General features: G+C 49.6%; 2 protein-coding genes across 2 annotated transcripts in view; both read left to right on the top strand.

Moving 5' to 3' along the window:
- The first annotated feature begins 2946 nt into the window (after positions 1-2946).
- LOC142859072 (epoxide hydrolase 1) overlaps positions 2947-12631 on the top strand; it is a 31061-nt gene continuing 21376 nt past the window's right edge. Inside the window, exon 1 of the mRNA XM_075989334.1 lies at positions 2947-3047. The gene's annotated coding sequence lies outside the window, so the exon portion shown is untranslated. The remainder of the gene's footprint in view (positions 3048-12631) is intronic.
- LOC142859071 (epoxide hydrolase 1-like) overlaps positions 2997-12631 on the top strand; it is a 56862-nt gene continuing 47227 nt past the window's right edge. The window contains exon 1 of the mRNA XM_075989331.1: positions 2997-3047. The gene's annotated coding sequence lies outside the window, so the exon portion shown is untranslated. The remainder of the gene's footprint in view (positions 3048-12631) is intronic.

The following is a 12631-nucleotide window of genomic DNA, read 5'->3' as shown; positions in this document are numbered from 1 at the left end:
TTGCCTTGTGTTCCTACCCCGACTTCCCTCAGTGCTGAAATGAGACCAAAAAGCTATAAGCTGAAACCAACCCCTTACTCCCCAAGCTGTCTTGGGTCATGGTATTTTATCCCAGCAATAGGAACCCTAACTACTAAGACAAGTGGGTTCTGCATGTCCTCATGACGGTACAGCCATCACCTAAACTAGTGCTGGAAGCTTTTCTTCTTTCTTTCTTTCTTTCTTTCTTTTTTTTTTGGGGGGGTGGGGTGCTTTTAAAGATGTGGTTTCTCTGAGTAACCCAGGCTGTCCTGGATCTCACTCTGTAGACCAGGCTGTTCTTGACCTCACAGAGATTTATCTGCCTCTGCATCCCCAGTGCTGGAATTAAAGGTATGTATCACGACTGTCCAGTGAGTTAGAATGTTTTCGTCCTCACTGGCTTAGGAATAATAAATGTGCCTGCTTTGGTGATTGGCAAGAGACAGAGCTCCTATGGGAGCAATTTGGAGGGAGGCTCAGGGACTTCCTGGACTGTGCACTTTGGAGGAGGCCCGCAGGTGTGAGAGGGTGTAAGTGTCTGATGCTGTAGAGCTGAAGTACCAGGAGATTCCATGTTTGGAGAGAGGATTGGCAACATGCTCTCCAGGGGTTCCACTGCGGTGGGAATGAGCTGACTATGTTCAGTGGAGGGAAACTGTCCCTCAGTTAGAATGGAGAAGGTTTGGGCCATGGCGAGCAGCATAGAAACCTGGAGCCAAGGGTGAGAGGTGAAAATTTAGAACCCTGCCCTCCAATGTGTGCAGAGGGATAAGCCTAAACCTTCCAGCAGGCCCCAGCAGGCCCCAGCAGGCCCCAGCAGGCTAGGCCCTCCCTCGCAGTGGTGGACCTGGTCATCCTGTCAGTGTGCTGACTGAAGCACGGAGAGGCTATTGGCTAGTCTTAGGAGCGCAGCAGAGGTGACGACGGGGGGGTCTGGGCAGGCTGGCCAGTGGAGAGCCCGTTAGCCCCAAGGGTGCCAGGAACCGTGGTTGGCATTTCTGCTTGGGCACCTTTGCCTCCTCCCTCGCTGTGCTGGCCTTTGCTTGGCGTCCCTGTCACACCTCACTGTGTGTGTTTAAAAACAAGGCTTTTGTGTGTGTGTGTGTGTGTGTGTGTTTATATCCACACTTCATTCTTTAGTTTATTTACTTTAATTTTCTCTGTGGTTCTGAGAATGAACCCCAGGGCCTTGTCCATGCAAGACAAGCACCCGACCCCCCAAGCTTATCCCCAGACCTTGGTTTTGTTTTTAAACTTTGTTCATGTGCCAATTCATTTATAAAATAATTACACCTTCTGAGACTGAGAAGCTTCTGTAAAGCAAAGGACACTGTCACTAAGACAAAAAGGCAACCCACCGACTGGGAGAAGATCTTCACCAACTGACAAAGGTCTGATCTCCAAAATATATAAAGAACTCAAGAAACTAGACCGTAAAAGGCTAATCAACCCAATTATAAAATGGGGCACTGAGCTGAACAGAGAATTCTCAACAGAAGAAGTTCAAATGGCCAAAAGACACTTAAGATCATGCTCAACTTCCTTAGCGATGAGGGAAATGCAAATCAAGACAACTTTAAGATACCATCTTACACCTATCAGAATGGCTAAAATAAAAAACACCAATGATAGCCTTTGCTGGAGAGGTTGTGGAGAAAGGGGTACACTCATCCATTGCTGGTGGGAATGCAAACTTGTGCAACCACTTTGGAAAGCAGTGTGGTGGTTTCTTAGGAAATTCGGGATCAACCTACCCCTGGACCCAGCAATACCACTCTTGGGAATATATCCAAGGGATGCCCTATTATACAACAAAAGTATATGCTCAACTATGTTCATAGCAGCATTGTTTGTAATAGCCAGAGCCTGGAAACAACCTAAATGCCCTTCAATGGAAGAATGGATGAAGAAAGTATGGAATATATACATATTAGAGTACTACTCAGCAGTAAAAAACAATGACTTCTTGAATTTTGCATGCAAATGGATGGAAATAGAAAACACTATCCTGAGTGAGGTAAGCCAGACCCAAAAAGAGGAACATGGGATGTACTCACTCATATTTGGTTTCTAGCCATAAATAAAAGACATTGAGCCTATAATTTGTGATCCTAGAGAAGCTAAATAAGAAAGTGAACCCAAAGAAAAACATATAGGCATCCTCCTGAATATGAACCTTCATCAGGTAATGAAAGGAGACAGAGACAGAGACCCACGTTGGAGCACCGGACTGAAATCTCAAGGTCCAAATCAGGAGCAGAAGGAGAGAGAGCACGAGCAAGGAACTCAGGACCGCGAGGGGTGCACCCACACACTGAGACAAAGGGGATGTTCTACCGGGAACTCACCAAGGCCAGTTGGCCTGGGTCTGAAAAAGCCTGGGATAAAACCGGACTCGCTGAACATAGCGGACAATGAGGACTACTGAGAACTCAAGAACAATGGCAATGGGTTTTTGATCCTACTGCACATACTGGCTTTGTGGGAGCCTAGGCAGTTTGGATGCTCACCTTACTAGACCTGGATGGAGGTGGGTGGTCCTTGGATGTTCCACAGGGCAGGGAACCCTGATTGCTCTTCGGGCTGACAAGGGAGGGGGACTTGATCGGGGGAGGGGGAGGGAAATGGGAGGCGGTAGCGGGGAGGAGGCAGAAATCTTTAATAAATAAATAAATAAAAATAAACTAACCCATATAAAAAATAAAATAAAATAATTACAACTGCTCGCTAGAAAGGTGAGAGAAAGGGTGGGAGAAAGGCTGTCATATCTGGCCAGCTCGGCTTTTGGGTGTAGATTCCACAGGCTGCAGACTGCCTGGGAAGGTGAAACCTTTGCTTGGTGCTCAGCAAGCCTCCGCCGCCAAGGCAACTCGGGGGTGGAGCCGAGAGAGGGGTGGGGCTAGTGGGGGCGGGACTAACGGGCTGCTGGGGTCCCCGCAGATCGAGTCCGACAGACTTGCAAGAGGAGTTGGAGAGTGGAGGGACTGCACACCTGCGGCCGCCGGAGCGTGAGCGCGATCCTAACCGTAAGCTCCGGGGACAGCGGTGGCACCCCAGCCTGAGAATTGCTAGGGCTGCGTTTAGCTCCTGCAGTTAAATGCGCTTCCCCCATCCCAAGACTGATCCCCGGCGTGCTCTAGGCCATGCCTTCTCGTCCTGCGTCCGACGCCCCAATTCCTCCCCACCCCTTCCCTGGGCCGTCCGGTGCGCTTCGGAAGCAAGGGGTGGGTGTTAGGCCTGACAGCGCCGCTCCTTAGCCCTCTCGCTCGGTCCCCCACAGGTGCAGGTTTGTCCCTTCGGCTCCAGGCTCGGAGGTTGTCCAGGCACCAGCCCCGACCCTGGTGGCGAAGGGCGCTAGCGCTACAGGGACCCTTTAACTTCTCCACTCCGCACCTCCCGCTGTTTAAACTTCCAGCGGCCCAAAGCAGGGGTCGCCTTGCCCGCAGTGGGTTGGCGAGATCAGGCCGGAGGTGGAAGCATCGGGTAGCTACGCGCAGCTCGCCCGAGACTAGGATCGCGCCTTTGCTAGCATTCTGCCGCTGCTGGCGAGAACTGTTGAGTTAGACTTTTGGGGTGTTTAGCTTGCTTCTCTGCCTCTGAATTCTGCCCTCTGAATTCGGGGTGATCTTTAAAAAAAAAGCCACAGTGCTCCAGAGGATAACATTGTTAGTGTGATAGTAGCTTCCTTCCTCAAGAGGAGCCTTTCACTGGCTGTGCCTGGTCTGACGTAGCAGAAGACGAAGGAGGGAGGGAAAAAAAGCATGGGCGTGTTCAGCAAACAGTTTCCATTCCCAAATACCCACACGAGGAGGGCCACGTGATGGCTGCCTGTGTCCCTGTTGAAGTGTCTCCAGTGGGGCTCTGCCTAGGGACCCTGACGGCTGTTCATACACTGCCCTACACCCTGGGAATGGCAGGGGGCGTGCTTTTATGGGACGAGCTTTTGGACGGACAACAAGCACAATCCAACCCAGCACCACAAAATAAACAAGTATATATTTGCACATTTTAAATTGTATTAGAAGATGATGTGTGCGGTGGAAAACAGAAAAGTATTAAAAAGAGAAAAGGATTGTTGAGTGGAAATCGAAGGCCTCACAGAGGCAACATTTCATCACTCCTGAAGAGATAGAAAGTCATTTTGTGTGTGGGCGGGGGTGCTGCGCTAGACTGAGGAAAGAACGCACAGGTCCTGAGGCAGGAGGGTACGCCTCGTGTGGGTGACTTTTATGTCCTCGTTTGCAGTCCGGGAAGAGTGACCATTGTCAAAGAGAGGGCCCCCAAGCTTTCTGCCGTCCTGATTCCAAGAAAAGATTTCCCCTAAGCTCTTAAATGCTCAGAAAGTCAGCTGTGGGAGCTTCAGCACTGTTTCTAATGCTCCATGTTGTCTGGTGTGGCTGTGCCTGCCTTTTGGCTGTTCTTAATACACCCTGGCTGTCACAGAAGTATGGGGTGAGCAGAGTGAGGGATTTTTAGTGAAAGTTGGGAAAGTGTGCACCTCCACCAGACCTCTGTGGTGCCCATTTTCTGCCTAGTGCCCAAGTGGTGCCTTCAAAAAGCCCCTGTCACTATGAGCGACATCCTACCTGTTCTCCCATTACAGAGGTGCCGGCATGCCCAGGCATAGCTCCTACCTACCTGGTGCCTACACTCTTTTTTTTTCCCCTAGCATTCTGGCTCAGGCTCAAGAATTTGAAGGGCAGAAGCTGTCCAAATTCCATTTCTTGATTCTTGTTCTGAGACCTGAAAACATGGAACACAGCCTGGTTGTAGAGGATGAGGGACGATAGAAGTCAAGGACAAGATTAGAGACAAGAGGGCCTCTACTCAGTCCCACTTCCTGGGTCACCTGCAGGTGGTCATCAGGCCAAGCTAGTGATGAGTCTTCAGTGGGCTCTGCTGATCATCCTGGGAAAAGGTCCCCAAGAGGAAACCAACCTCTGCTCAGAACCTTCTGCATGACGGTGCCCAGTGCAGTGGGGAGACTGGGTCCCCATCTCCATCACGTAATCAATTACACAAACTGGGTCAGAGAAGCACTTGCCCTGCTACCAGGATTTATTGGCTTTCTTGAGGGACATCACAGTTCCTGCTTTCTCAGCAGAGGGCAACTGTCGTCACTCTCAGAGTGGCCTGCATGCCCTGCCACCATCACAGGGCTGGAGTGGCATCTTCTCTCATGGCCCAGTGCCTGCCTTCCCTTTGCTGCCGCTGGTCACCCCCACTTCCCCAGAGAGCCAAGTCACTGCACAGCCACACCCTGCGTGCTCTTCCAAGGCCTGGGGAGCTCACTGTAGGGGGAAAGTGTTGTTCCAGTTGTGTTATTGAAAAGGGCATACAGAAAATTCTCTAGCTGGGCCGCCAACAAGCAAGACGCCTCACTACGGAGTAAGAAGCAGGCGTCTTTGCTGCCTTTAGCCGTGGAGAGACTGGTGAGCAGCGATGCAGTGTGGACGTCTCTTTGGCACTTACTGGTTAAATTATTAGGAGCAAACTTCCTCTCTGAATTTTAAGTGCTCTTGAAAACAGAGGGAAATCCCCTTTATCTTTTAGGTTATAGTATTGCATGAGGTGATAACGCCAAAGTCTGGCTGCAGCGAGGACACACACAGCTCATCAGTGTGGCCTTTCCTCTCCCTCCTTCCAGGGTATATTAAGATCTCTGTTGCCCTTGGCCTAGCTGTCACTGTGTTCTCCCTGTCACAAAGGGGCCAGGGTGATCTCTGTTCCTTGATGGCACTAGGTAGGATGGCGGTGTTATTCCCAGAGGAAGACGCCGCAGAACAAGGGTGGTGCCCATCTGTCACATAGGACAACCGTGAGACCCGTCTCATGGTACCTGTCTGTGTGTGAGGGCCATTTCAAGAGACAGTCCCACCTAGTTTCTTGGTGAGTTTTGAAGTCAACCTGTTCAAAGGATTTAGATTAAATATGTCTTAGCATACCTATTTTTTATCTAAACTTTTATTTAGTATCTGAGATTATGAAGTGATTTATGGGGTTCATTGTACACCTGTTTGTCGATAAGAAAGGAGTATTGATTTTTTTTAAAGCAGGCCAAAAAAGGTCAAAGGGGTTCTTACCGTATGTCACGAGGAAGTGGAGACACATGGTTTCACTGTTAAGCATGGTTTGGTCTTATTGTGAGGGTTTCTCTCAGGATTATAGCCTCTTGCAGGCAGTTTGAAAATTCTTGGCAAGAGACTTCAACAGATCCTGGGGGAAAGGGGCTCCTTTATTTCTCAGTGTCCCCTTATTTTCCCTGTCTTTCTACTGCAATGTCACAATCCAGATTCTCAGTGAACTTCCTCTAGACCGTGGGTGCCGAGCACGTGAGCATCCCTGCCATGGACACCTTTGTCTGGCTGTAGCCTGGCTGGCTGCAGTTTGCATTGTGATCCGGGAAAGCTATGGGGTGCCACAGTCATGGGTAGGGGGTCCCAGTGCCTCCATGGGCCATCAGAGAGTCACAGGTGAGGAGCAACTTGTATAAAGAGGACGTGGCTGCTCCAGGGTCTGGGTGAGCAGAAGGTTTCTATTGTAGATGTGAGGGACAGTACAGTCAGAGGCATCAGAGCAGGAAGAGAAAGTAGTCAGCTGAACGTGGCCAGCAGGCTGGACCTGGCCATGAGAGGAGAAAAAGGGAGCGAGTGAGAGAGGAAGACAAAAGAGAACCAGCAGAGGGAGAAACTGAGTGTGAGACCTAGAGAGAGCAAGAAAGAGGAGAGAGAGAGAGAGAGAGAGAGAGAGAGAGAGAGAGAGAGAGAGAGAGAACAAATGCTCTCCCGCATAGCAGAAACAGCAGGGTTATAAGAACAATGCATAGCTGCAGGGAGGGAACCCGCTGGGGACAGTTAGCATGGGGGAGGGTGAGAAGAGCCAGGGTGCCAGCATGAACTCTGAAATGTTTAACAGGTACTAGTGATAGTGAGCAAGCCTGGAGACCAGCATGGGCTTTGACATGCGAATAGGTACCAGAGAGAGAGAGGGCCATTTGTCCCTTGGTAGAGGGGAGCAGGCTTCACTAGTGCCTGAGGAATGCTGGCCTTTATCTAACTAACCCCAGGATTTGAACCTGACACAGCTATTGCCTTGTCTTCTGTCCACTCTACCCAGAGCTGGCTCTCCTGCAGGAGTGACCGTGACTGTTTGGAAGGCTGGCTCTTAGGTAGTACCAGACATAGTTCCAGAACCAAACCCAAGCTCCTTTCTGGCAGACAGGGTTGGTGTCTGAAGTAGAAGTGTAGCCATGGCTCCATGCTGATGCCCTGTGAGAAAGATTTAGAAGTATACATATACCCCTCCCTGAGGTGGGCTACAGACTGCCGTCTCGTTTGCATTTTGTCTTGATTTTTTTCTTTACTTAAGTAGACTTATGTCAGAAGAATAGACTTAGGGTCAGAGAACCCTGCAGGCCCCAAATAAGTAAATCTTTCCTCTTTGAAAAGCAGGAGGCTCTTTAAGACTTGCATATTCTTTAGCCAAGACTTGAAATTAAAATCCATCTCTAGAACAAAGAGCAGAGGCAGCCTACGTTCCCTTGACCCTGGGAAAGGACAAATAAGCTCTCTCACTGTCGGGTCCAAAGGAAGCTCCATTTCCCCAACTCCTGGTGGTTAGACAAAAGTCAGTGTTCCTCAGGAACTTGTGAAGCCTGTTCCCCTCTACCGAAGGAGCCAGTTCCCTCACCACTGCAGAAGGAACAAACAGCAATCTGTGGCACCAAAGTGCATGCTGGTCTCCAGGCTCCCTCAGTATCACAGGCGCCTAGCTCTTCTCACCTCCGCCACGACCATAAACTTCTCCAACTCCTGGGCCTCCCTCACTACAGCTGTTCCTTCTCCTTAGAGCCCGGCTATTTTGGCGATGTGTACTCTTGGTCTGTTTGTCTTCTACTCTTATTCCCTCACTAGCCCCCGCCGCAAACACACACACACAGAGACACACACACACAGAGACACACACACACGGAGACACACACACACGGAGACACACACACAGAGACACACACACACGGAGACACACACACACAGAGACACACACAGAGACACACACACAGAGAGAGACACACACACACAGACACACACACACACAGACACACACACACGGAGGGAGACACACACGGAGACACACACACAGAGACACACACACACACACACACACACACACATACACATCTCTCTCTCCCGCTCTGTCTGCTCCATTCCCGCTTCTGTCATGGCTGGGTCCAGTCTGCTGGCCATGCTCAATCTACTTCTTTCCCTCTCTTCTACGGATTCTTCCAGATGCCTCTCATGGTGCTCTCCCTCATATCTACAATAAAACCCTTCCCCGTATGCATGCCCTGGAGGAGTGATGTCATCAGCGTCCATACTCTCCGGTGTGTTTTGCCCTTGTTTCGTGGCTTTCTATAAGGTGTAAGATGACATTGTGTGGAGGAACTGAGAGACCCCTCACTTGTCTAAATTGTAAGCAAATCCACTTTCCTTGGACGGCTTGTTTCTTAAACCGTTTTAAAATATAAAGAAGTCAGACCCCAGGTTTCTGGACCTGAGTGCCTGAGGGTGACAAGGCAGTTTAGGGGAGCTGGTCTCCCCTGTCCACTGAGTGTGGGGTGCTTTCCCCACTTGCAGCTTGCCTGTCTCTGGCAGACCTACTGCCTCACCAGCTTGCCCCTCTGAGAAAACAGAACTACCCAGAAAAATGGAAGCCTCCAGCCCCAGTGAAGGGAGGTGACTTTGTTCTCTTCTCACTTTGCACTCCATCATGGAGGCCACCCAGCCCTTGTCAGCCCTGTCCTCTGAGAGCCCGTACTTCAGGAGGAGATGATGCCCTGTTAGGGTCGGGCATCTTAACTCAGAGGTGACTTTGGGATTTTTTTCTTTCCTGTAGAAAGAAGTTGCTGTCCCGCCTGGTCCCGCAGTCAATCCCAAAGAAACACAGAAGTTTATATTAATTATAAATTTTTGGCCTATTAGCTCAGGCTTATTATTAACTAGCTCTTATAACTTAAATAACCCACAATTCTTGTCTATGTTTAACCACATGGCTTGGTGCCTTTTCTCAGTAAGGCATTCTTGTTGCTTCCTCTGCATCTGGCTGGTGACTGACTCTGCCTTTCCTCTTCCCAGAATTCTCTTAGTCTTGTCTCCCCACCTATACTTCCTGCCAGGCTACTGGCCAACCAGCATTTTATTAAACTAATATGAGTGACAAATGCTTGCAGTGTATAAGAGCATTATCCCACAGCACAGTACTGAGAATTGAACCCAGGGCCTCACAAATGCTAGACAAGGGCTCTATCATTGAGCCACACTCCCTTGGCCTCATAGGCCTTGGAGACTTTTGGTTCTCTTTTTGCAACCTAGACATTGCTATAAGCAAATTCAGTACTCTCCCAGCCTAAAATGAAACAACCCAAGGAACAGTGCTAAGAGGCTGGCCAGGCCTCATGGGGCTCTGCAAGAAGTTCACCCAGTACCCAAGAAGCCAGGAAGGTGGACTGGATTGCTCAGAAGGCCCAGGCTCCTGGCAATCCTGTTGCCTGCAGTGAGGAAGCTTCCAGACCATGAGGTTACAATCACTGAGGAAAATCACATGAGGGTGGGGTGTGGTGGAAAGGAAGGCAATGGTATGTCTGCTGGATGGTCCACGCCTGCTGTCCCAGCACGGGCATCTGCCAGCCCAGCGTAGCAGCAGCCTCCTTAAAGCAGGTGAGCCGTGTTCCTCAGACATCTAAGCCAGTGGAAAATGTGACCACTTCTGTTTTAGTTGGCAGAGCGGGAGCTGGAAGAGGGCTCTGGTGAAACTCCCAGGCTTTAGCACGTTGACCTGGCAATGCCCTTATGTTGTTAGAGGACGGTAAAAGCTGTGTGGCGTCAGTGGGGCAAATGAGTGAAAACAGAGCAGACTAACAGTTTAGTGATAGAGCATGTGCCCGTGTGAGTGAGGCCCTGCGGCCCACTCTAGCACTGGAGAAAAGTATTACTATTATTATTATTATTATGTTTTGTTGTTTTCTCTGTGAAGCCCTGGCTTTTCCAGAACACTCGTTCTGTAGACCAGGCTGGCCTCAAACTCAGATCCATCTGCCTCTGTCTCCTGAATGCTGGGATTAAAGATGTCCGCCTGGCTAAAAAACAAACAAACAAACAAACATTTTTTAGCAGAGTATGATTGTTTGAGAACCCATAAAATGGAGTTGAGGCTGCAGTTAATGAGATCTCAAAAACATCTGCAATGGAACTTTTGCTTGAGACTAAATAAACTAACTAACTAACTAATTAGCTGGCCAATTGTCCAACCTCTTTATGTTTAAGGCTTATAGTCACAGGGTTGAACCAATAATCTCATGTGGCTTTTCGGTGCTGGAAGTATTCACTCCCTCTCCGAAGCCATTCAGGGCCCGCCCACTCACACGTGTTTTCCCAGCCCTCCCCAGCCAGCCCCTCTGGCGGTGGTCAGATTGAGGCCTGGACAAGGACAGTCTCTTTCCTTAGGGTACAGGGACAGCACTGAGGGCCTGGCCTCCAGCTGGGCTGGCCCTGGGCCCTGGGATGCTTCAGCAGAGTACACTTTCAGATCCTAAATTTTCCACCCACCTCTGCTGAACCCAATGCCGTTCCCTTCTTTCTCTCTTCCACGTTTGCCTTCAAAAACACTCCAACCTTCTCCTGCTGGTCAACTCTGATCTGTTTTCCTCAGCTCAGCTCCAAGGCCATGCTCTGAGAGAAACATTAGGCCCAAAATACAGAGCCACAAAAGCAGAGCCACAGTGGCCCTGAGGGAGAAGAGACTGGCCATTAGCCATCTGTATGGTCTGAGGAGGCCTCTGCCTGTCCATCATTGCTCCCTGACAGGAATGTTTGTGTGTGTGTCTGGCAGGGCTGGACTCTGGGTTGGCCTTGGCTCTGGAAAGTGCCCCTGAGTATCCAGGCCTGTAACTTGCAAAGAGCAGATCTGCTGAGTCACTATTAGCTTGTACTTTAGGGTGACTTCAGGGAGCATGTCTGAGCACTTGCTGGGTTACAGAGTGCAGACTTCTCTCCAAGAGCAGTTGGCAGCCCAAACCCTGGGACTCACCGTGAGTACCCATTGGCACCAACACTACTCTCTAGTCTTTCTCCATGCTTTGAATAATTCTCAGTCCTTTAGCCATCCAGACTAGACTGAGAGATAAGCTGTATTGCTTAAGGAGAATTTAAAATCCTTTTCATTCAAAACTTCTGTTGTCATGTGCAAGGTCTGAGAGTTCAGAAGGGGTCTGAAGAAGCCTGCTTGCTGTGAGAGGCACCAGCCACAGCACGGGGACTAGGCACCAACAGAAATGAAGGAGGTGGCAGTTAGCAGCCCCCTCAGAGCTCTGGGACAACAGAGATGGCTGAACACAAGAACTAAACAAAGATGGTCCAACTGTGGGCGGCAGGGAGAGGTGGGTCATCGGCCCACACAGGCCTTCCAGGACACATTAAGAAGTTTGTCTTGTAATCATGGGAAGTTCCTTGAGGGTGTGTGTGCGTGTGTGTGTGTGTGTGTGTGTGTGTGTGTGAGAGAGAGAGAGAGAGAGAGAGAGAGAGAGAGAGAGAGAGAGAGAGAGAGAGTTAGTTAAGTGGAGAGGGATCGGTCAGGGGCCTTGCAGCAGTCCTAGGGAGATCCTGTAGGTGCCTGGGCTGGGTGTGATGGCGGAGGTAGACTTGATTGCTATGCTTTGGAAGAAAAGTTGTGGGGCTTACAGATACGTCAGTGGAATAAGGGAATGCCAGGGAATCTGTGTTTGGGAACCTGGCGGTAGCTGGTGAATAGCAGCATGGGAGTGGAAACCCCAGAAGATGAAAGGCTCAGGGGACACGATGACAGTTCCGTGCCACTTGTGTTGGAGATTGGGAGACACCTGAGAAAGCAAGCTGGTGGGCAGGTATAAAGATGTGAGACTCACAGGAAGTCTGGAATAAACACACATGCCTCCACCGTCTCTGCAGTGACAGTGGGATCACTGCATGGATATAAACGATGTCTCCCTCTCTTACACACCAGTTCTCCAATGGCCTCGTCCCCATCTCCCTACACCTATCTTTACCCTGTCCCCACCTTGCCAACTTTGTCTGCTTGGATTTACATTTTTCACCAGGCTGCTGGCACACATAGGTTTCTAGACCGATCTTTGTCTCACGGATGTCACAGACAGAAGGAAGTCGCACAGCAGTGGCCCGGTCACTCTTGTCACACCTGCTTGGGTGTGTTGTACAAGACTCTGACACTGTTGAAATGGATTCCAATATAAAGCTTTTCAGGTGTAGAAATGTAGAACTAAAATTTACATTTAATAGAGTAGATAACATGTGCATTTGTTTAAAAGTTATCTGAATGGGACAAAAGCTAATAAGTACAATATTTAATCTGTGGCATGGATTATGCTGGATAAGCACTCTGCCACCAAGGCGAGATGCATACCAACACCTAATATTAAAATATGTATAACCTTAAGCCTTCCTATAAGGACTTGATTGCTCCTCAAATTTCCAATAAATGATCCCTGTCCTCCAGTTACTATGTGTTTTTTTTTTAAATTTTATGCACCTAGGTGTTTTGCCTGGGTGTATATCTGTGAGCC

Source organism: Microtus pennsylvanicus, chromosome 10, assembly GCF_037038515.1.
Source record: "Microtus pennsylvanicus isolate mMicPen1 chromosome 10, mMicPen1.hap1, whole genome shotgun sequence".
Taxonomy (NCBI): domain Eukaryota; kingdom Metazoa; phylum Chordata; class Mammalia; order Rodentia; family Cricetidae; genus Microtus; species Microtus pennsylvanicus.
The sequence above is the reverse complement of the archived record's forward strand: the minus strand, read 5'-3'. Positions and strand labels throughout refer to the sequence as shown.